The 22,230-nt window shown below is 59.5% G+C and overlaps 4 non-coding genes and 3 pseudogenes across 4 annotated transcripts; all 7 read left to right on the forward strand.

Moving 5' to 3' along the window:
* Positions 1-6,146: 6,146 nt before the first annotated feature.
* On the forward strand, positions 6,147-6,265 carry LOC125982803 (5S ribosomal RNA). The gene has a single exon (XR_007486495.1). It is a non-coding gene; the product is annotated as a 5S ribosomal RNA (ribosomal RNA).
* An 872-nt stretch (positions 6,266-7,137) lies between these two features.
* On the forward strand, positions 7,138-7,256 carry LOC125982828 (5S ribosomal RNA; annotated as a pseudogene).
* A 7,959-nt stretch (positions 7,257-15,215) lies between these two features.
* On the forward strand, positions 15,216-15,334 carry LOC125982869 (5S ribosomal RNA). The gene has a single exon (XR_007486523.1). It is a non-coding gene; the product is annotated as a 5S ribosomal RNA (ribosomal RNA).
* Positions 15,335-16,208: 874 nt separating this feature from the next.
* LOC125982832 (5S ribosomal RNA) lies at positions 16,209-16,327 on the forward strand (annotated as a pseudogene).
* Positions 16,328-17,160: 833 nt separating this feature from the next.
* On the forward strand, positions 17,161-17,279 carry LOC125982896 (5S ribosomal RNA). The gene has a single exon (XR_007486548.1). It is a non-coding gene; the product is annotated as a 5S ribosomal RNA (ribosomal RNA).
* Positions 17,280-20,758: 3,479 nt separating this feature from the next.
* Positions 20,759-20,877, forward strand: LOC125982815 (5S ribosomal RNA). The gene has a single exon (XR_007486496.1). It is a non-coding gene; the product is annotated as a 5S ribosomal RNA (ribosomal RNA).
* Positions 20,878-21,754: 877 nt separating this feature from the next.
* LOC125982809 (5S ribosomal RNA) lies at positions 21,755-21,873 on the forward strand (annotated as a pseudogene).
* Positions 21,874-22,230: the final 357 nt, after the last annotated feature.

Below are 22,230 nucleotides of genomic sequence, written 5' to 3' on the forward strand. Positions count from 1 at the left end.
TTTTTTTTTTTTTTTTTTTTTCTTATGTGCACTTCAATCGTTTAAGCCAAGAACTTTTTACAGCACCCATCACGAATGGCATTCGGAAACTGCAAGCCTAGTTTGAACTCCGACACTGAAACTACAACACGAGTTCAAAACCTCTATGTACAGTGAATAAAGAGCATGGCTCCCTGTGAACTCAAAGCAGCAGTCTTTACTTGTAAAAGAACCCAGCACAACACATTGCGCTTCCATGTAGTGTTTTTACCTTTTTCATGACATTTATTTTGATACAGCCAAATGCAGGTTTTGTGCACTTCACTTTTCCGTTGGGCATTCGCGTAGAACCCTATTCCAGTTACGGCCAGATTCTTTTAGACTAGTGGTTCCCAACCTTTCTTGCGCCACGGACCGGCTACGCGTCAGAAATATTTTTGCGGACCTGCCTTTATATATATAAATAAACAATAAATCAATATAAATAAATACTACATTTATAATAAGTATATATACCGTATTTGCCGGTGTATTGGTCGACCTTTTTCGATCCAAAATCGACCGAAAAAAATCGACCTCGACTTATACACCGAGTCATAAAATTTAACTTCGTATTCATCGCTTCAAATGTGATGGTAACCAAGGCCGTTTCTCATGCATCTCATTGTGCGTTGCACTTAGAAAATTTGAACCGGGCGGCGTGCGCGAGTGCGCGGCCCGCTGGAAGTCGAATGAGGCGCCGCGACCACCTCCGCGGTGCTTATAAACAGCCGATCCGCTCGGCGGGGGCTATTTTCGGCCACTTGGCTCGTGCGCACGGCCTCCCGGATGTGCCGGGCGGGTGCGCGAGCTCGCCGGCCGCTGGAAGTCGAATGAGGCGCCGCGACCACCTCCGCGGTGCTTATAAACAGCCGATCCGCTCGGCGGGGGCTATTTTCGGCCACTTGGCTCGTGCGCACGGCCTCCCGGATGTGCCGGGCGGGTGCGCGAGCTCGCCGCCCGCCGGAAGTCGAATGAGGCGCCGCGACCACCTCCGCGGTGCTTATAAACAGCCGATCCGCTCGGCGGGGGCTATTTTCGGCCACTTGGCTCGTGCGCACGGCCTCCCGGATGTGCCGGGCGGGTGCGCGAGCTCGCCGGCCGCTGGAAGTCGAATGAGGCGCCGCGACCACCTCCGCGGTGCTTATAAACAGCCGATCCGCTCGGCGGGGGCTATTTTCGGCCACTTGGCTCGTGCGCACGGCCTCCCGGATGTGCCGGGCGGGTGCGCGAGCTCGCCGGCCGCTGGAAGTCGAATGAGGCGCCGCGACCACCTCCGCGGTGCTTATAAACAGCCGATCCGCTCGGCGGGGGCTATTTTCGGCCACTTGGCTCGTGCGCACGGCCTCCCGGATGTGCCGGGCGGGTGCGCGAGCTCGCCGGCCGCTGGAAGTCCAATGAGGCGCCGCGACCACCTCCGCGGTGCTTATAAACAGCCGATCCGCTCGGCGGGGGCTATTTTCGGCCACTTGGCTCGTGCGCACGGCCTCCCGGATGTGCCGGGCGGGTGCGCGAGCTCGCCGGCCGCTGGAAGTCGAATGAGGCGCCGCGACCACCTCCGCGGTGCTTATAAACAGCCGATCCGCTCGGCGGGGGCTATTTTCGGCCACTTGGCTCGTGCGCACGGCCTCCCGGATGTGCCGGGCGGGTGCGCGAGCTCGCCGGCCGCTGGAAGTCGAATGAGGCGCCGCGACCACCTCCGCGGTGCTTATAAACAGCCGATCCGCTCGGCGGGGGCTATTTTCGGCCACTTGGCTCGTGCGCACGGCCTCCCGGATGTGCCGGGCGGGTGCGCGAGCTCGCCGGCCGCTGGAAGTCGAATGAGGCGCCGCGACCACCTCCGCGGTGCTTATAAACAGCCGATCCGCTCGGCGGGGGCTATTTTCGGCCGCTTGGCTCGTGCGCACGGCCTCCCGGATGTGCCGGGCGGGTGCGCGAGCTCGCCGGCCGCTGGAAGTCGAATGAGGCGCCGCGACCACCTCCGCGGTGCTTATAAACAGCCGATCCGCTCGGCGGGGGCTATTTTCGGCCACTTGGCTCGTGCGCACGGCCTCCCGGATGTGCCGGGCGGGTGCGCGAGCTCGCCGGCCGCTGGAAGTCGAATGAGGCGCCGCGACCACCTCCGCGGTGCTTATAAACAGCCGATCCGCTCGGCGGGGGCTATTTTCGGCCACTTGGCTCGTGCGCACGGCCTCCCGGATGTGCCGGGCGGGTGCGCGAGCTCGCCGGCCGCTGGAAGTCGAATGAGGCGCCGCGACCACCTCCGCGGTGCTTATAAACAGCCGATCCGCTCGGCGGGGGCTATTTTCGGCCACTTGGCTCGTGCGCACGGCCTCCCGGATGTGCCGGGCGGGTGCGCGAGCTCGCCGGCCGCTGGAAGTCGAATGAGGCGCCGCGACCACCTCCGCGGTGCTTACAAACAGCCGATCCGCTCGGCGGGGGCTATTTTCGTCCACTTGGCTCGTGCGCACGGCCTCCCGGATGTGCCGGGCGGGTGCGCGAGCTCGCCGGCCGCTGGAAGTCGAATGAGGCGCCGCGACCACCTCCGCGGTGCTTATAAACTGCCGATCCACTCGGCGGGGGCTATTTTCGGCCACTTGGCTCGTGCGCACGGCCTCCCGGATGTGCCGGGCGGGTGCGCGAGCTCGCCGGCCGCTTGAAGTCGAATGAGGCGCCGCGACCACCTCCGCGGTGCTTATAAACAGCCGATCCGCTCCGCGGGGGCTATTTTCGGCCACTTGGCTCGTGCGCACGGCCTCCCGGATGTGCCGGGCGGGTGCGCGAGCTCGCCGCCCGCCGGAAGTCGAATGAGGCGCCGCGACCACCTCTGCGGTGCTTATAAACAGCCGATCCGCTCGGCGGGGGCTATTTTCGGCCACTTGGCTCGTGCGCACGGCCTCCCGGATGTGCCGGGCGGGTGCACGAGCTCGCCGGCCGCTGGAAGTCGAATGAGGCGCCGCGACCACCTCCGCGGTGCTTATAAACAGCCGATCCGCTCGGCGGGGGCTATTTTCGGCCACTTGGCTCGTGCGCACGGCCTCCCGGATGTGCCGGGCGGGTGCGCGAGCTCGCCGGCCGCTGGAAGTCGAATGAGGCGCCGCGACCACCTCCGCGGTGCTTATAAACAGCCGATCCGCTCGGCGGGGGCTATTTTCGGCCACTTGGCTCGTGCGCACGGCCTCCCGGATGTGCCGGGCGGGTGCGCGAGCTCGCCGGCCGCTGGAAGTCGAATGAGGCGCCGCGACCACCTCCGCGGTGCTTATAAACTGCCGATCCGCTCGGCGGGGGCTATTTTCGGCCACTTGGCTCGTGCGCACGGCCTCCCGGATGTGCCGGGCGGGTGCGCGAGCTCGCCGGCCGCTGGAAGTCGAATGAGGCGCCGCGACCACCTCCGCGGTGCTTATAAACAGCCGATCCGCTCGGCGGGGGCTATTTTCGGCCACTTGGCTCGTGCGCACGGCCTCCCGGATGTGCCGGGCGGGTGCGCGAGCTCGGCGGGTGCGCGAGCTCGCCGGCCGCTGGAAGTCGAATGAGGCGCCGCGACCACCTCCGCGGTGCTTATAAACAGCCGATCCGCTCGGCGGGGGCTATTTTCGGCCACTTGGCTCGTGCGCACGGCCTCCCGGATGTGCCGGGCGGGTGCGCGAGCTCGCCGCCCGCCGGAAGTCGAATGAGGCGCCGCGACCACCTCCGCGGTGCTTATAAACAGCCGATCCGCTCGGCGGGGGCTATTTTCGGCCACTTGGCTCGTGCGCACGGCCTCCCGGATGTGCCGGGCGGGTGCGCGAGCTCGCCGGCCGCTGGAAGTCGAATGAGGCGCCGCGACCACCTCCGCGGTGCTTATAAACAGCCGATCCGCTCGGCGGGGGCTATTTTCGGCCACTTGGCTCGTGCGCACGGCCTCCCGGATGTGCCGGGCGGGTGCGCGAGCTCGCCGGCCGCTTTAAGTCGAATGAGGCGCCGCGACCACCACCGCGGTGCTTATAAACAGCCGATCCGCTCGGCGGGGGCTATTTTCGGCCACTTGGCTCGTGCGCACGGCCTCCCGGATGTGCCGGGCGGGTGCGCGAGCTCGCCGGCCGCTGGAAGTCGAATGAGGCGCCGCGACCACCTCCGCGGTGCTTATAAACAGCCGATTCGCTCGGCGGGGGCTATTTTCGGCCACTTGGCTCGTGCGCACGGCCTCCCGGATGTGCCGGGCGGGTGCGCGATCTCGCCGGCCGCTGGAAGTCGAATGAGGCGCCGCGACCACCTCCGCGGTGCTTATAAACAGCCGATCCGCTCGGCGGGGGCTATTTTCGGCCACTTGGCTCGTGCGCACGGCCTCCCGGATGTGCCGGGCGGGTGCGCGAGCTCGCCGGCCGCTGGAAGTCGAATGAGGCGCCGCGACCACCTCCGCGGTGCTTATAAACTGCCGATCCGCTCGGCGGGGGCTATTTTCGGCCACTTGGCTCGTGCGCACGGCCTCCCGGATGTGCCGGGCGGGTGCGCGAGCTCGCCGGCCGCTTGAAGTCGAATGAGGCGCCGCGACCACCTCCGCGGTGCTTATAAACAGCCGATCCGCTCGGCGGGGGCTATTTTCGGCCACTTGGCTCGTGCGCACGGCCTCCCGGATGTGCCGGGCGGGTGCGCGAGCTCGCCGCCCGCCGGAAGTCGAATGAGGCGCCGCGACCACCTCCGCGGTGCTTATAAACTGCCGATCCGCTCGGCGGGGGCTATTTTCGGCCACTTGGCTCGTGCGCACGGCCTCCCGGATGTGCCGGGCGGGTGCGCGAGCTCGCCGGCCGCTTGAAGTCGAATGAGGCGCCGCGACCACCTCCGCGGTGCTTATAAACAGCCGATCCGCTCGGCGGGGGCTATTTTCGGCCACTTGGCTCGTGCGCACGGCCTCCCGGATGTGCCGGGCGGGTGCGCGAGCTCGCCGCCCGCCGGAAGTCGAATGAGGCGCCGCGACCACCTCCGCGGTGCTTATAAACAGCCGATCCGCTCGGCGGGTGCTTTTTTCGGCCACTTGGCTCGTGCGCACGGCCTCCCGGATGTGCCGGGCGGGTGCGCGAGCTCGCCGGCCGCTGGAATTCGAATGAGGCGCCGCGACCACCTCCGCGGTGCTTATAAACAGCCGATCCGCTCGGCGGGGGCTATTTTCGGCCACTTGGCTCGTGCGCACGGCCTCCCGGATGTGCCGGGCGGGTGCGCGAGCTCGCCGGCCGCTGGAAGTCGAATGAGGCGCCGCGACCACCTCCGCGGTGCTTATAAACAGCCGATCCGCTCGGCGGGGGCTATTTTCGGCCACTTGGCTCGTGCGCACGGCCTCCCGGATGTGCCGGGCGGGTGCGCGAGCTCGCCGGCCGCTGGAAGTCGAATGAGGCGCCGCGACCACCTCCGCGGTGCTTATAAACAGCCGATCCGCTCGGCGGGGGCTATTTTCGGCCACTTGGCTCGTGCGCACGGCCTCCCGGATGTGCCGGGCGGGTGCGCGAGCTCGCCGGCGGCTGGAAGTCGAATGAGGCGCCGCGATCTCCTCCGCGGTGCTTATAAAGTGCCGATCCGCTCGGCTTGGAGCTATTTCCGGCCTCCCGTTGGTGCCGGGCGGCGTGCGCGAGCTCGCCGGCCGCGATCTCCTCCGCGGTGCTTATAAACAGCAGCATGCGCACGGCCTCCCAGAATTTGAACACATTTCGTCAATAAATTTCGCATATTGAATTTTGAAGTTTAATATAATGCAACAATTGAGCTCGACTTATACAAAGGATATATCATAAAATCGTAAATTTCCGTCGAATTTTAGGGGGTCGACTTATACACCGAGTCGACCTGTACACCGGCAAATACGGTAAATACGATTAAATAAAATGATACGACTGGCATAAAAACAAATATAAACCACATAAAAATAAAAGTCACCATTACGTTGAATTATTGGGAGCACCGAGCTTGTTTCTCAGAAACGAGCCGGTCCCATCCAGGCGTAATCGGAGACAATGAAACCCGAAGTGGTTAAGGTTTGTCTTTTAATGCAGGATGCTTGGTCTCCATGTGCCGAAGCAGTTTTGAAGGCTTCATTGGCTCGCTCGCTAGTTTCAGGGGCGATTGTGTCTATAAAATGCAAAATGTTGGGTCACCTCACGGCTTACGGCCATACTACCCTGAGAACGCCCGATCTCGTCCGATCTCGGAAGCTAAGCAGGGTCGGGCCTGGTTAGTACTTGGATGGGAGACCGCCTGGGAATACCAGGTGCTGTAAGCTTTTTCTTTTTCTTATGTGCACTTCAATCGTTTAAGAAGCTATTTTTTACAACACCCATCACGAATGGCATCCGGAGACAGCAAGCCTAATTTAAACTCCGACATTGAAACTATAACACGAGTTTGAAAGCTATATTATGTGGTGACATCCACAGCATTGTAGTTAAATTTTTTACCGCTAGAGAGCAGACTATGTACAGTGAGCATGGCTCCCTGTGAACTCAAAGCAGCAGGCTTGACTTGTAAAAGAACCCAACACAACACTTCCATGAAGTAATTGTACTAAGTTCATTTTGTTTTTCCTTATTTAATCACTTCACTGGTTTCTTTTATATCAAACAAATTGTTTTAGGTTATTCACCTGACATGTTGATCCATCAGCTGATAAAGACGCGTCACCATCACATCTGTGACACTCTGATGAAGGCGGAAGAAACCGCCGAAACATGTCAGGTGAATAACCTAAAACAATTTGTTTGATATAAAAGAAACCAGTGAAGTGACTTCCATGAAGTGTTTTTAAACTTTTCAAGGCATTTATTTTGATTCAGCAAAATGCAGGTCGCAACGGCAAATTCGTGCTACCGCATAAAAAGCTGTCAATAACTTTTCATGATAGCCATGTTTCCAGAAAACACCAAAAGCCTTGGAAGAAAGCCTGTTTCGGCCCTGGTTGTAAAAAAAACAAAAAAAAAAAACAAAAGGGAAGGGTGACCGTCCGGGAATACCAGGTGCTGAAAGCATTTTTTTTTTTTTTTTCCCACGTCAATTGTGAAAGGAAACTTTTACCACAGCCATCAAGTCCCGCCGCTGCTTGGCATGGTTTCAGGGGCGATTGTGTCTATAAAATGAAAAATTCTGAGCGGTCTCACGGCTTACGGCAATACTACCCTGAGAGCGCCCGCTCTCGACCGATCTCGGAGGCTAAGCAGGGTCGGGCCTGGTTAGTACTTGGATGGGAGACCGCCTGGGAATACCAGTTACCGTAAGCTTTTTTTTTTTTTTTTTTTTCTTATGTGCACTTCAATCGTTTAAGCCAAGAACTTTTTACAGCACCCATCACGAATGGCATTCGGAAACTGCAAGCCTAGTTTGAACTCCGACACTGAAACTACAACACGAGTTCAAAACCTCTATGTACAGTGAATAAAGAGCATGGCTCCCTGTGAACTCAAAGCAGCAGTCTTTACTTGTAAAAGAACCCAGCACAACACATTGCGCTTCCATGTAGTGTTTTTACCTTTTTCATGACATTTATTTTGATACAGCCAAATGCAGGTTTTGTGCACTTCACTTTTCCGTTGGGCATTCGCGTAGAACCCTATTCCAGTTACGGCCAGATTCTTTTAGACTAGTGGTTCCCAACCTTTCTTGCGCCACGGACCGGCTACGCGTCAGAAATATTTTTGCGGACCTGCCTTTATATATATAAATAAACAATAAATCAATATAAATAAATACTACATTTATAATAAGTATATATACCGTATTTGCCGGTGTATTGGTCGACCTTTTTCGATCCAAAATCGACCGAAAAAAATCGACCTCGACTTATACACCGAGTCATAAAATTTAACTTCGTATTCATCGCTTCAAATGTGATGGTAACCAAGGCCGTTTCTCATGCATCTCATTGTGCGTTGCACTTAGAAAATTTGAACCGGGCGGCGTGCGCGAGTGCGCGGCCCGCTGGAAGTCGAATGAGGCGCCGCGACCACCTCCGCGGTGCTTATAAACAGCCGATCCGCTCGGCGGGGGCTATTTTCGGCCACTTGGCTCGTGCGCACGGCCTCCCGGATGTGCCGGGCGGGTGCGCGAGCTCGCCGGCCGCTGGAAGTCGAATGAGGCGCCGCGACCACCTCCGCGGTGCTTATAAACAGCCGATCCGCTCGGCGGGGGCTATTTTCGGCCACTTGGCTCGTGCGCACGGCCTCCCGGATGTGCCGGGCGGGTGCGCGAGCTCGCCGCCCGCCGGAAGTCGAATGAGGCGCCGCGACCACCTCCGCGGTGCTTATAAACAGCCGATCCGCTCGGCGGGGGCTATTTTCGGCCACTTGGCTCGTGCGCACGGCCTCCCGGATGTGCCGGGCGGGTGCGCGAGCTCGCCGGCCGCTGGAAGTCGAATGAGGCGCCGCGACCACCTCCGCGGTGCTTATAAACAGCCGATCCGCTCGGCGGGGGCTATTTTCGGCCACTTGGCTCGTGCGCACGGCCTCCCGGATGTGCCGGGCGGGTGCGCGAGCTCGCCGGCCGCTGGAAGTCGAATGAGGCGCCGCGACCACCTCCGCGGTGCTTATAAACAGCCGATCCGCTCGGCGGGGGCTATTTTCGGCCACTTGGCTCGTGCGCACGGCCTCCCGGATGTGCCGGGCGGGTGCGCGAGCTCGCCGGCCGCTGGAAGTCCAATGAGGCGCCGCGACCACCTCCGCGGTGCTTATAAACAGCCGATCCGCTCGGCGGGGGCTATTTTCGGCCACTTGGCTCGTGCGCACGGCCTCCCGGATGTGCCGGGCGGGTGCGCGAGCTCGCCGGCCGCTGGAAGTCGAATGAGGCGCCGCGACCACCTCCGCGGTGCTTATAAACAGCCGATCCGCTCGGCGGGGGCTATTTTCGGCCACTTGGCTCGTGCGCACGGCCTCCCGGATGTGCCGGGCGGGTGCGCGAGCTCGCCGGCCGCTGGAAGTCGAATGAGGCGCCGCGACCACCTCCGCGGTGCTTATAAACAGCCGATCCGCTCGGCGGGGGCTATTTTCGGCCACTTGGCTCGTGCGCACGGCCTCCCGGATGTGCCGGGCGGGTGCGCGAGCTCGCCGGCCGCTGGAAGTCGAATGAGGCGCCGCGACCACCTCCGCGGTGCTTATAAACAGCCGATCCGCTCGGCGGGGGCTATTTTCGGCCACTTGGCTCGTGCGCACGGCCTCCCGGATGTGCCGGGCGGGTGCGCGAGCTCGCTGGCCGCTGGAAGTCGAATGAGGCGCCGCGACCACCTCCGCGGTGCTTATAAACAGCCGATCCGCTCGGCGGGGGCTATTTTCGGCCACTTGGCTCGTGCGCACGGCCTCCCGGATGTGCCGGGCGGGTGCGCGAGCTCGCCGGCCGCTGGAAGTCGAATGAGGCGCCGCGACCACCTCCGCGGTGCTTATAAACAGCCGATCCGCTCGGCGGGGGCTATTTTCGGCCACTTGGCTCGTGCGCACGGCCTCCCGGATGTGCCGGGCGGGTGCGCGAGCTCGCCGGCCGCTGGAAGTCGAATGAGGCGCCGCGACCACCTCCGCGGTGCTTATAAACAGCCGATCCGCTCGGCGGGGGCTATTTTCGGCCACTTGGCTCGTGCGCACGGCCTCCCGGATGTGCCGGGCGGGTGCGCGAGCTCGCCGGCCGCTGGAAGTCGAATGAGGCGCCGCGACCACCTCCGCGGTGCTTACAAACAGCCGATCCGCTCGGCGGGGGCTATTTTCGTCCACTTGGCTCGTGCGCACGGCCTCCCGGATGTGCCGGGCGGGTGCGCGAGCTCGCCGGCCGCTGGAAGTCGAATGAGGCGCCGCGACCACCTCCGCGGTGCTTATAAACTGCCGATCCACTCGGCGGGGGCTATTTTCGGCCACTTGGCTCGTGCGCACGGCCTCCCGGATGTGCCGGGCGGGTGCGCGAGCTCGCCGGCCGCTTGAAGTCGAATGAGGCGCCGCGACCACCTCCGCGGTGCTTATAAACAGCCGATCCGCTCCGCGGGGGCTATTTTCGGCCACTTGGCTCGTGCGCACGGCCTCCCGGATGTGCCGGGCGGGTGCGCGAGCTCGCCGCCCGCCGGAAGTCGAATGAGGCGCCGCGACCACCTCTGCGGTGCTTATAAACAGCCGATCCGCTCGGCGGGGGCTATTTTCGGCCACTTGGCTCGTGCGCACGGCCTCCCGGATGTGCCGGGCGGGTGCACGAGCTCGCCGGCCGCTGGAAGTCGAATGAGGCGCCGCGACCACCTCCGCGGTGCTTATAAACAGCCGATCCGCTCGGCGGGGGCTATTTTCGGCCACTTGGCTCGTGCGCACGGCCTCCCGGATGTGCCGGGCGGGTGCGCGAGCTCGCCGGCCGCTGGAAGTCGAATGAGGCGCCGCGACCACCTCCGCGGTGCTTATAAACAGCCGATCCGCTCGGCGGGGGCTATTTTCGGCCACTTGGCTCGTGCGCACGGCCTCCCGGATGTGCCGGGCGGGTGCGCGAGCTCGCCGGCCGCTGGAAGTCGAATGAGGCGCCGCGACCACCTCCGCGGTGCTTATAAACTGCCGATCCGCTCGGCGGGGGCTATTTTCGGCCACTTGGCTCGTGCGCACGGCCTCCCGGATGTGCCGGGCGGGTGCGCAGGCTCGCCGGCCGCTGGAAGTCGAATGAGGCGCCGCGACCACCTCCGCGGTGCTTATAAACAGCCGATCCGCTCGGCGGGGGCTATTTTCGGCCACTTGGCTCGTGCGCACGGCCTCCCGGATGTGCCGGGCGGGTGCGCGAGCTCGCCGGCCGCTGGAAGTCGAATGAGGCGCCGCGACCACCTCCGCGGTGCTTATAAACAGCCGATCCGCTCGGCGGGGGCTATTTTCGGCCACTTGGCTCGTGCGCACGGCCTCCCGGATGTGCCGGGCGGGTGCGCGAGCTCGCCGGCCGCTGGAAGTCGAATGAGGCGCCGCGACCACCTCCGCGGTGCTTATAAACAGCCGATCCGCTCGGCGGGGGCTATTTTCGGCCACTTGGCTCGTGCGCACGGCCTCCCGGATGTGCCGGGCGGGTGCGCGAGCTCGCCGGCCGCTGGAAGTCGAATGAGGCGCCGCGACCACCTCCGCGGTGCTTACAAACAGCCGATCCGCTCGGCGGGGGCTATTTTCGTCCACTTGGCTCGTGCGCACGGCCTCCCGGATGTGCCGGGCGGGTGCGCGAGCTCGCCGGCCGCTGGAAGTCGAATGAGGCGCCGCGACCACCTCCGCGGTGCTTATAAACAGCCGATCCGCTCGGCGGGGGCTATTCTCGGCCACTTGGCTCGTGCGCACGGCCTCCCGGATGTGCCGGGCGGGTGCGCGAGCTCGCCGGCCGCTGGAAGTCGAATGAGGCGCCGCGACCACCTCCGCGGTGCTTATAAACAGCCGATCCGCTCGGCGGGGGCTATTTTCGGCCACTTGGCTCGTGCGCACGGCCTCCCGGATGTGCCGGGCGGGTGCGCGAGCTCGCCGGCCGCTGGAAGTCGAATGAGGCGCCGCGACCACCTCCGCGGTGCTTATAAACAGCCGATCCGCTCGGCGGGGGCTATTTTCGGCCACTTGGCTCGTGCGCACGGCCTCCCGGATGTGCCGGGCGGGTGCGCAGGCTCGCCGGCCGCTGGAAGTCGAATGAGGCGCCGCGACCACCTCCGCGGTGCTTATAAACAGCCGATCCGCTCGGCGGGGGCTATTTTCGGCCACTTGGCTCGTGCGCACGGCCTCCCGGATGTGCCGGGCGGGTGCGCGAGCTCGCCGGCCGCTGGAAGTCGAATGAGGCGCCGCGACCACCTCCGCGGTGCTTATAAACAGCCGATCCGCTCGGCGGGGGCTATTTTCGGCCACTTGGCTCGTGCGCACGGCCTCCCGGATGTGCCGGGCGGGTGCGCGAGCTCGCCGGCCGCTGGAAGTCGAATGAGGCGCCGCGACCACCTCCGCGGTGCTTATAAACAGCCGATCCGCTCGGCGGGGGCTATTTTCGGCCACTTGGCTCGTGCGCACAGCCTCCCGGATGTGCCGGGCGGGTGCGCGAGCTCGCCGGCCGCTGGAAGTCGAATGAGGCGCCGCGACCACCTCCGCGGTGCTTATAAACAGCCGATCCGCTCGGCGGGGGCTATTTTCGGCCACTTGGCTCGTGCGCACGGCCTCCCGGATGTGCCGGGCGGGTGCGCGAGCTCGCCGGCCGCTGGAAGTCGAATGAGGCGCCGCGACCACCTCCGCGGTGCTTATAAACAGCCGATCCGCTCGGCGGGGGCTATTCTAGGCCACTTGGCTCGTGCGCACGGCCTCCCGGATGTGCCGGGCGGGTGCGCGAGCTCGCCGGCCGCTGGAAGTCGAATGAGGCGCCGCGACCACCTCCGCGGTGCTTATAAACAGCCGATCCGCTCGGCGGGGGCTATTTTCGGCCACTTGGCTCGTGCGCACGGCCTCCCGGATGTGCCGGGCGGGTGCGCGAGCTCGCCGGCCGCTGGAAGTCGAATGAGGCGCCGCGACCACCTCCGCGGTGCTTTTAAACAGCCGATCCGCTCGGCGGGGGCTATTTTCGGCCACTTGGCTCGTGCGCACGGCCTCCCGGATGTGCCGGGCGGGTGCGCGAGCTCGCCGGCCGCTGGAAGTCGAATGAGGCGCCGCGACCACCTCCGCGGTGCTTATAAACAGCCGATCCGCTCGGCGGGGGCTATTTTCGGCCACTTGGCTCGTGCGCACGGCCTCCCGGATGTGCCGGGCGGGTGCGCGAGCTCGCCGGCCGCTGGAAGTCGAATGAGGCGCCGCGACCACCTCCGCGGTGCTTATAAACAGCCGATCCGCTCGGCGGGGGCTATTTTCGGCCACTTGGCTCGTGCGCACGGCCTCCCGGATGTGCCGGGCGGGTGCGCGAGCTCGCTGGCCGCTGGAAGTCGAATGAGGCGCCGCGACCACCTCCGCGGTGCTTATAAACAGCCGATCCGCTCGGCGGGGGCTATTTTCGGCCACTTGGCTCGTGCGCACGGCCTCCCGGATGTGCCGGGCGGGTGCGCGAGCTCGCCGGCCGCTGGAAGTCGAATGAGGCGCCGCGACCACCTCCGCGGTGCTTATAAACAGCCGATCCGCTCGGCGGGGGCTATTTTCGGCCACTTGGCTCGTGCGCACGGCCTCCCGGATGTGCCGGGCGGGTGCGCGAGCTCGCCGGCCGCTGGAAGTCGAATGAGGCGCCGCGACCACCTCCGCGGTGCTTATAAACAGCCGATCCGCTCGGCGGGGGCTATTTTCGGCCACTTGGCTCGTGCGCACGGCCTCCCGGATGTGCCGGGCGGGTGCGCGAGCTCGCCGGCCGCTGGAAGTCGAATGAGGCGCCGCGACCACCTCCGCGGTGCTTACAAACAGCCGATCCGCTCGGCGGGGGCTATTTTCGTCCACTTGGCTCGTGCGCACGGCCTCCCGGATGTGCCGGGCGGGTGCGCGAGCTCGCCGGCCGCTGGAAGTCGAATGAGGCGCCGCGACCACCTCCGCGGTGCTTATAAACAGCCGATCCGCTCGGCGGGGGCTATTTTCGGCCACTTGGCTCGTGCGCACGGCCTCCCGGATGTGCCGGGCGGGTGCGCGAGCTCGCCGGCCGCTGGAAGTCGAATGAGGCGCCGCGGCCACCTCCGCGGTGCTTATAAACAGCCGATCCGCTCGGCGGGGGCTATTTTCGGCCACTTGGCTCGTGCGCACGGCCTCCCGGATGTGCCGGGCGGGTGCGCGGGCTCGCCGGCCGCTGGAAGTCGAATGAGGCGCCGCGACCACCTCCGCGGTGCTTATAAACAGCCGATCCGCTCGGCGGGGGCTATTTTCGGCCACTTGGCTCGTGCGCACGGCCTCCCGGATGTGCCGGGCGGGTGCGCGAGCTCGCCGGCCGCTGGAAGTCGAATGAGGCGCCGCGACCACCTCCGCGGTGCTTATAAACAGCCGATCCGCTCGGCGGGGGCTATTTTCGGCCACTTGGCTCGTGCGCACGGCCTCCCGGATGTGCCGGGCGGGTGCGCGAGCTCGCCGGCCGCTGGAAGTCGAATGAGGCGCCGCGACCACCTCCGCGGTGCTTATAAACAGCCGATCCGCTCGGCGGGGGCTATTTTCGGCCACTTGGCTCGTGCGCACGGCCTCCCGGATGTGCCGGGCGGGTGCGCAGGCTCGCCGGCCGCTGGAAGTCGAATGAGGCGCCGCGACCACCTCCGCGGTGCTTATAAACAGCCGATCCGCTCGGCGGGGGCTATTTTCGGCCACTTGGCTCGTGCGCACGGCCTCCCGGATGTGCCGGGCGGGTGCGCGAGCTCGCCGGCCGCTGGAAGTCGAATGAGGCGCCCGACCACCTCCGCGGTGCTTATAAACAGCCGATCCGCTCGGCGGGGGCTATTTTCGGCCACTTGGCTCGTGCGCACGGCCTCCCGGATGTGCCGGGCGGGTGCGCGAGCTCGCCGGCCGCTGGAAGTCGAATGAGGCGCCGCGACCACCTCCGCGGTGCTTATAAACAGCCGATCCGCTCGGCGGGGGCTATTTTCGGCCACTTGGCTCGTGCGCACGGCCTCCCGGATGTGCCGGGCGGGTGCGCGAGCTCGCCGGCGGCTGGAAGTCCAATGAGGCGCCGCGATCTCCTCCGCGGTGCTTATAAAGTGCCGATCCGCTCGGCTTGGAGCTATTTCCGGCCTCCCGTTGGTGCCGGGCGGCGTGCGCGAGCTCGCCGGCCGCGATCTCCTCCGCGGTGCTTATAAACAGCAGCATGCGCACGGCCTCCCAGAATTTGAACACATTTCGTCAATAAATTTCGCATATTGAATTTTGAAGTTTAATATAATGCAACAATTGAGCTCGACTTATACAAAGGATATATCATAAAATCGTAAATTTCCGTCGAATTTTAGGGGGTCGACTTATACACCGAGTCGACCTGTACACCGGCAAATACGGTAAATACGATTAAATAAAATGATACGACTGGCATAAAAACAAATATAAACCACATAAAAATAAAAGTCACCATTACGTTGAGTTATTGGGAGCACCGAGCTTGTTTCTCAGAAACGAGCCGGTCCCATCCAGGCGTAATCGGAGACAATGAAACCCGAAGTGGTTAAGGTTTGTTTTTTAATGCAGGATGCTTGGTCTCCATGTGCCGAAGCAGTTTTGAAGGCTTCATTGGCTCGCTCGCTAGTTTCAGGGGCGATTGTGTCTATAAAATGCAAAATGTTGGGTCACCGCACGGCTTACGGCCATACTACCCTGAGAACGCCCGATCTCGTCCGATCTCGGAAGCTAAGCAGGGTCGGGCCTGGTTAGTACTTGGATGGGAGACCGCCTGGGAATATCAGGTGCTGTAAGCTTTTTCTTTTTCTTATGTGCACTTCAATCGTTTAAGAAGCTATTTTTTACAACACCCATCACGAATGGCATCCGGAAACAGCAAGCCTAATTTAAACTCCGACATTGAAACTATAACACGAGTTTGAAAGCTATATTATGTGGTGACATCCACAGCATTGTAGTTAAATTTTTTACCGCTAGAGAGCAGACTATGTACAGTGAGCATGGCTCCCTGTGAACTCAAAGCAGCAGGCTTGACTTGTAAAATAACCCAACACAACACTTCCATGAAGTAATTGTACTAAGTTCATTTTGTTTTTCCTTATTTAATCACTTCACTGGTTTCTTTTATATCAAACAAATTGTTTTAGGTTATTCACCTGACATGTTGATCCATCAGCTGATAAAGACGCGTCACCATCACATCTGTGACACTCTGATGAAGGCGGAAGAAACCGCCGAAACATGTCAGGTGAATAACCTAAAACAATTTGTTTGATATAAAAGAAACCAGTGAAGTGACTTCCATGAAGTGTTTTTAAACTTTTCAAGGCATTTATTTTGATTCAGCAAAATGCAGGTCGCAACGGCAAATTCGTGCTACCGCATAAAAAGCTGTCAATAACTTTTCATGATAGCCATGTTTCCAGAAAACACCAAAAGCCTTGGAAGAAAGCCTGTTTCGGCCCTGGTTGTAAAAAAAAAACAAAAAAAAAAACAAAAGGGAAGGGTGACCGTCCGGGAATACCAGGTGCTGAAAGCCTTTTTTTTTTTTTTTTTCCCACGTCAATTGTGAAAGGAAACTTTTACCACAGCCATCAAGTCCCGCCGCTGCTTGGCATGGTTTCAGGGGCGATTGTGTCTATAAAATGAAAAATTCTGAGCGGTCTCACGGCTTACGGCAATACTACCCTGAGAGCGCCCGCTCTCGTCCGACCTCGGAGGCTAAGCAGGGTCGGGCCTGGTTAGTACTTGGATGGGAGACCGCCTGGGAATACCAGTTACCGCAAGCTTTTTTTTTTTTTTTTTTTTTCTTATGTGCACTTCAATCGTTCAAGCCAAGAACGTTTTACAGCACCCATCACGAATGGCATTCGGAAACTGCAAGCCTAGTTTGAACTCCGACACTGAAACTACAACACGAGTTTAAAACCTACATTGTGTGGCGACAGCCATAGCATTGCAGTTCACGTTTTTACCGCTAGAGGGCAGACTATGTACAGTGAATAAAGAGCATGGCTCCCTGTGAACTCAAAGCAGCAGTCTTTACTTGTAAAAGAACCCAGCACAACACATTGCGCTTCCATGTAGTGTTTTTACCTTTTTCATGACATTTATTTTGATACAGGTTTTGTGCACTTCACTTTTCCGTTGGGCATTCGCGTAGAACCCTATTCCAGTTACGGCCAGATTCTTTTAGACTAGTGGTCCCCAAACTTTCTTGCGCCACGGACCGGCTACGCGTCAGAAATATTTTTGCGGACCTGCCTTTATATATATAAATAAACAATAAATCTATATAAATAAATACTACATTTATAATAAATATATATAAATAGGATTAAATAAAATGATACGACTGGCATAAAAACAAATATAAACCACATAAAAATAAAAGTCACCATTACGTTGAATTATTGGGAGCACCGAGCTTGTTTCTCAGAAACGAGCCGGTCCCATCCAGGCGTAATCGGAGACAATGAAACCCGAAGTGGTTAAGGTTTGTCTTTTAATGCAGGATGCTTGGTCTCCATGTGCCGAAGCAGTTTTGAAGGCTTCATTGGCTTGCTCGCTAGTTTCAGGGGCGATTGTGTCTATAAAATGCAAAATGTTGGGTCACCTCACGGCTTACGGCCATACTACCCTGAGAACGCCTGATCTCGTCTTATCTCGGAAGCTAAGCAGGGTCAGGCCTGGTTAGTACTTGGATGGGAGACTGCCTGGGAATACCAGGTGCTGTAAGCTTTTTCTTTTTCTTATGTGCACTTCAAGCTCTTTTTTTTTTTTTTTTTTCTTCTTATGTGCACTTCAGTCGTTTAAGCCAAGACCTTTTTACAACACCCATCACGAATGGCATTCGGAAACTGCAAGCCTAGTTTGAACTCCGACACTGAAACTACAACACGAGTTCAAAACCTCTATGTACAGTGAATAAAGAGCATGGCTCCCTGTGAACTCAAAGCAGCAGTCTTTACTTGTAAAAGAACCCAGCACAACACATTGCGCTTCCATGTAGTGTTTTTAGCTTTTTCATGACATTTATTTTGATACAGCCAAATGCAGGTTTTGTGCACTTCACTTTTCCGTTGGGCATTCGCGTAGAACCCTATTCCAGTTACGGCCAGATTCTTTTAGACTAGTGGTCCCCAACCTTTCTTGCGCCACGGACCGGCTACGCGTCAGAAATATTTTTGCGGACCTGCCTTTATATATATAAATAAACAATAAATCAATATAAATAAATACTACATTTATAATAAGTATATATACCGTATTTGCCGGTGTATTGGTCGACCTTTTTCGATCCAAAATCGACCGAAAAAAATCGACCTCGACTTATACACCGAGTCATAAAATTTAACTTCGTATTCATCGCTTCAAATGTGATGGTAACCAAGGCCGTTTCTCATGCATCTCATTGTGCGTTGCACTTAGAAAATTTGAACCGGGCGGCGTGCGCGAGTGCGCGGCCCGCTGGAAGTCGAATGAGGCGCCGCGACCACCTCCGCGGTGTTTATAAACCGCCGATCCGCTCGGCGGGGGCTATTTTCGGCCACTTGGCTCGTGCGCACGGCCTCCCGGATGTGCCGGGCGGGTGCGCGATCTCGCCGGCCGCTGGAAGTCGAATGAGGCGCCGCGACCACCTCCGCGGTGCTTATAAACAGCCGATCCGCTCGGCGGGGGCTATTTTCGGCCACTTGGCTCGTGCGCACGGCCTCCCGGATGTGCCGGGCGGGTGCGCGAGCTCGCCGGCCGCTGGAAGTCGAATGAGGCGCCGCGACCACCTCCGCGGTGCTTATAAACAGCCGATCCGCTCGGCGGGGGCTATTTTCAGCCACTTGGCTCGTGCGCACGGCCTCCCGGATGTGCCGGGCGGGTGCGCGAGCTCGCCGGCCGCTGGAAGTCGAATGAGGCGCCGCGACCACCTCCGCGGTGCTTATAAACAGCCGATCCGCTCGGCGGGGGCTATTTTCGGCCACTTGGCTCGTGCGCACGGCCTCCCGGATGTGCCGGTCGGGTGCGCGAGCTCGCCGGCCGCTGGAAGTCGGATGAGGCGCCGCGACCACCTCCGCGGTGCTTATAAACAGCCGATCCGCTCGGCGGGGGCTATTTTCGGCCACTTGGCTCGTGCGCACGGCCTCCCGGATGTGCCGGGCGGGTGCGCGAGCTCGCTGGCCGCTGGAAGTCGAATGAGGCGCCGCGACCACCTCCGCGGTGCTTATAAACAGCCGATCCGCTCGGCGGGGGCTATTTTCGGCCACTTGGCTCGTGCGCACGGCCTCCCGGATGTGCCGGGCGGGTGCGCGAGCTCGCCGGCCGCTGGAAGTCGAATGAGGCGCCGCGACCACCTCCGCGGTGCTTATAAACAGCCGATCCGCTCGGCGGGGGCTATTTTCGGCCACTTGGCTCGTGCGCACGGCCTCCCGGATGTGCCGGGCGGGTGCGCGAGCTCGCCGGCCGCTGGAAGTCGAATGAGGCGCCGCGACCACCTCCGCGGTGCTTATAAACAGCCGATCCGCTCGGCGGGGGCTATTTTCGGCCACTTGGCTCGTGCGCACGGCCTCCCGGATGTGCCGGGCGGGTGCGCGAGCTCGCCGGCCGCTGGAAGTCGAATGAGGCGCCGCGACCACCTCCGCGGTGCTTATAAACAGCCGATCCGCTCGGCGGGGGCTATTTTCGGCCACTTGGCTCGTGCGCACGGCCTCCCGGATGTGCCGGGCGGGTGCGCGAGCTCGCCGGCCGCTGGAAGTCGAATGAGGCGCCGCGACCACCTCCGCGGTGCTTATAAACAGCCGATCCGCTCGGCGGGGGCTATTTTCGGCCACTTGGCTCGTGCGCACGGCCTCCCGGATGTGCCGGGCGGGTGCGCGGGCTCGCCGGCCGCTGGAAGTCGAATGAGGCGCCGCGACCACCTCCGCGGTGCTTATAAACAGCCGATCCGCTCGGCGGGGGCTATTTTCGGCCACTTGGCTCGTGCGCACGGCCTCCCGGATGTGCCGGGCGGGTGCGCGAGCTCGCCGGCCGCTGGAAGTCGAATGAGGCGCCGCGACCACCTCCGCGGTGCTTATAAACAGCCGATCCGCTCGGCGGGGGCTATTTTCGGCCACTTGGCTCGTGCGCACGGCCTCCCGGATGTGCCGGGCGGGTGCGCGAGCTCGCCGGCCGCTGGAAGTCGAATGAGGCGCCGCGACCACCTCCGCGGTGCTTATAAACAGCCGATCCGCTCGGCGGGGGCTATTTTCGGCCACTTGGCTCGTGCGCACGGCCTCCCGGATGTGCCGGGCGGGTGCGCGAGCTCGCCGGCCGCTGGAAGTCGAATGAGGCGCCCGACCACCTCCGCGGTGCTTATAAACAGCCGATCCGCTCGGCGGGGGCTATTTTCGGCCACTTGGCTCGTGCGCACGGCCTCCCGGATGTGCCGGGCGGGTGCGCGAGCTCGCCGGCCGCTGGAAGTCGAATGAGGCGCCGCGACCACCTCCGCGGTGCTTATAAACAGCCGATCCGCTCGGCGGGGGCTATTTTCGGCCACTTGGCTCGTGCGCACGGCCTCCCGGATGTGCCGGGCGGGTGCGCGAGCTCGCCGGCGGCTGGAAGTCCAATGAGGCGCCGCGATCTCCTCCGCGGTGCTTATAAAGTGCCGATCCGCTCGGCTTGGAGCTATTTCCGGCCTCCCGTTGGTGCCGGGCGGCGTGCGCGAGCTCGCCGGCCGCGATCTCCTCCGCGGTGCTTATAAACAGCAGCATGCGCACGGCCTCCCAGAATTTGAACACATTTCGTCAATAAATTTCGCTTATTGAATTTTGAAGTTTAATATAATGCAACAATTGAGCTCGACTTATACAAAGGATATATCATAAAATCGTAAATTTCCGTCGAATTTTAGGGGGTCGACTTATACACCGAGTCGACCTGTACACCGGCAAATACGGTAAATACGATTAAATAAAATGATACGACTGGCATAAAAACAAATATAAACCACATAAAAATAAAAGTCACCATTACGTTGAATTATTGGGAGCACCGAGCTTGTTTCTCAGAAACGAGCCGGTCCCATCCAGGCGTAATCGGAGACAATGAAACCCGAAGTGGTTAAGGTTTGTCTTTTAATGCAGGATGCTTGGTCTCCATGTGCCGAAGCAGTTTTGAAGGCTTCATTGGCTCGCTCGCTAGTTTCAGGGGCGATTGTGTCTATAAAATGCAAAATGTTGGGTCACCTCACGGCTTACGGCCATACTACCCTGAGAACGCCCGATCTCGTCCGATCTCGGAAGCTAAGCAGGGTCGGGCCTGGTTAGTACTTGGATGGGAGACCGCCTGGGAATACCAGGTGCTGTAAGCTTTTTCTTTTTCTTATGTGCACTTCAATCGTTTAAGAAGCTATTTTTTACAACACCCATCACGAATGGCATCCGGAAACAGCAAGCCTAATTTAAACTCCGACATTGAAACTATAACACGAGTTTGAAAGCTATATTATGTGGTGACATCCACAGCATTGTAGTTAATTTTTTTACCGCTAGAGAGCAGACTATGTACAGTGAGCATGGCTCCCTGTGAACTCAAAGCAGCAGGCTTGACTTGTAAAAGAACCCAACACAACACTTCCATGAAGTAATTGTACTAAGTTCATTTTGTTTTTCCTTATTTAATCACTTCACTGGTTTCTTTTATATCAAACAAATTGTTTTAGGTTATTCACCTGACATGTTGATCCATCAGCTGATAAAGACGCGTCACCATCACATCTGTGACACTCTGATGAAGGCGGAAGAAACCGCCGAAACATGTCAGGTGAATAACCTAAAACAATTTGTTTGATATAAAAGAAACCAGTGAAGTGACTTCCATGAAGTGTTTTTAAACTTTTCAAGGCATTTATTTTGATTCAGCAAAATGCAGGTCGCAACGGCAAATTCGTGCTACCGCATAAAAAGCTGTCAATAACTTTTCATGATAGCCATGTTTCCAGAAAACACCAAAAGCCTTGGAAGAAAGCCTGTTTCGGCCCTGGTTGTAAAAAAAACAAAAAAAAAAAAAAAACAAAAGGGAAGGGTGACCGTCCGGGAATACCAGGTGCTGAAAGCCTTTTTTTTTTTTTTTTTCCCACGTCAATTGTGAAAGGAAACTTTTACCACAGCCATCAAGTCCCGCCGCTGCTTGGCATGGTTTCAGGGGCGATTGTGTCTATAAAATGAAAAATTCTGAGCGGTCTCACGGCTTACGGCAATACTACCCTGAGAGCGCCCGCTCTCGTCCGATCTCGGAGGCTAAGCAGGGTCGGGCCTGGTTAGTACTTGGATGGGAGACCGCCTGGGAATACCAGTTACCGTAAGCTTTTTTTTTTTTTTTTTTTTTTTCTTATGTGCACTTCAATCGTTTAAGCCAAGAACTTTTTACAGCACCCATCACGAATGGCATTCGGAAACTGCAAGCCTAGTTTGAAGTCCGACACTGAAACTACAACACGAGTTTAAAACCTACATTGTGTGGCGACAGCCATAGCATTGCAGTTCACGTTTTTACCGCTAGAGGACAGACTATGTACAGTGAATAAAGAGCATGGCTCCCTGTGAACTCAAAGCAGCAGTCTTTACTTGTAAAAGAACCCAGCACAACACATTGCGCTTCCATGTAGTGTTTTTACCTTTTTCATGACATTTATTTTGATACAGCCAAATGCAGGTTTTGTGCA

This window comes from Syngnathus scovelli, chromosome 15 (assembly GCF_024217435.2).
Source record: "Syngnathus scovelli strain Florida chromosome 15, RoL_Ssco_1.2, whole genome shotgun sequence".
Lineage (NCBI taxonomy): Eukaryota > Metazoa > Chordata > Actinopteri > Syngnathiformes > Syngnathidae > Syngnathus > Syngnathus scovelli.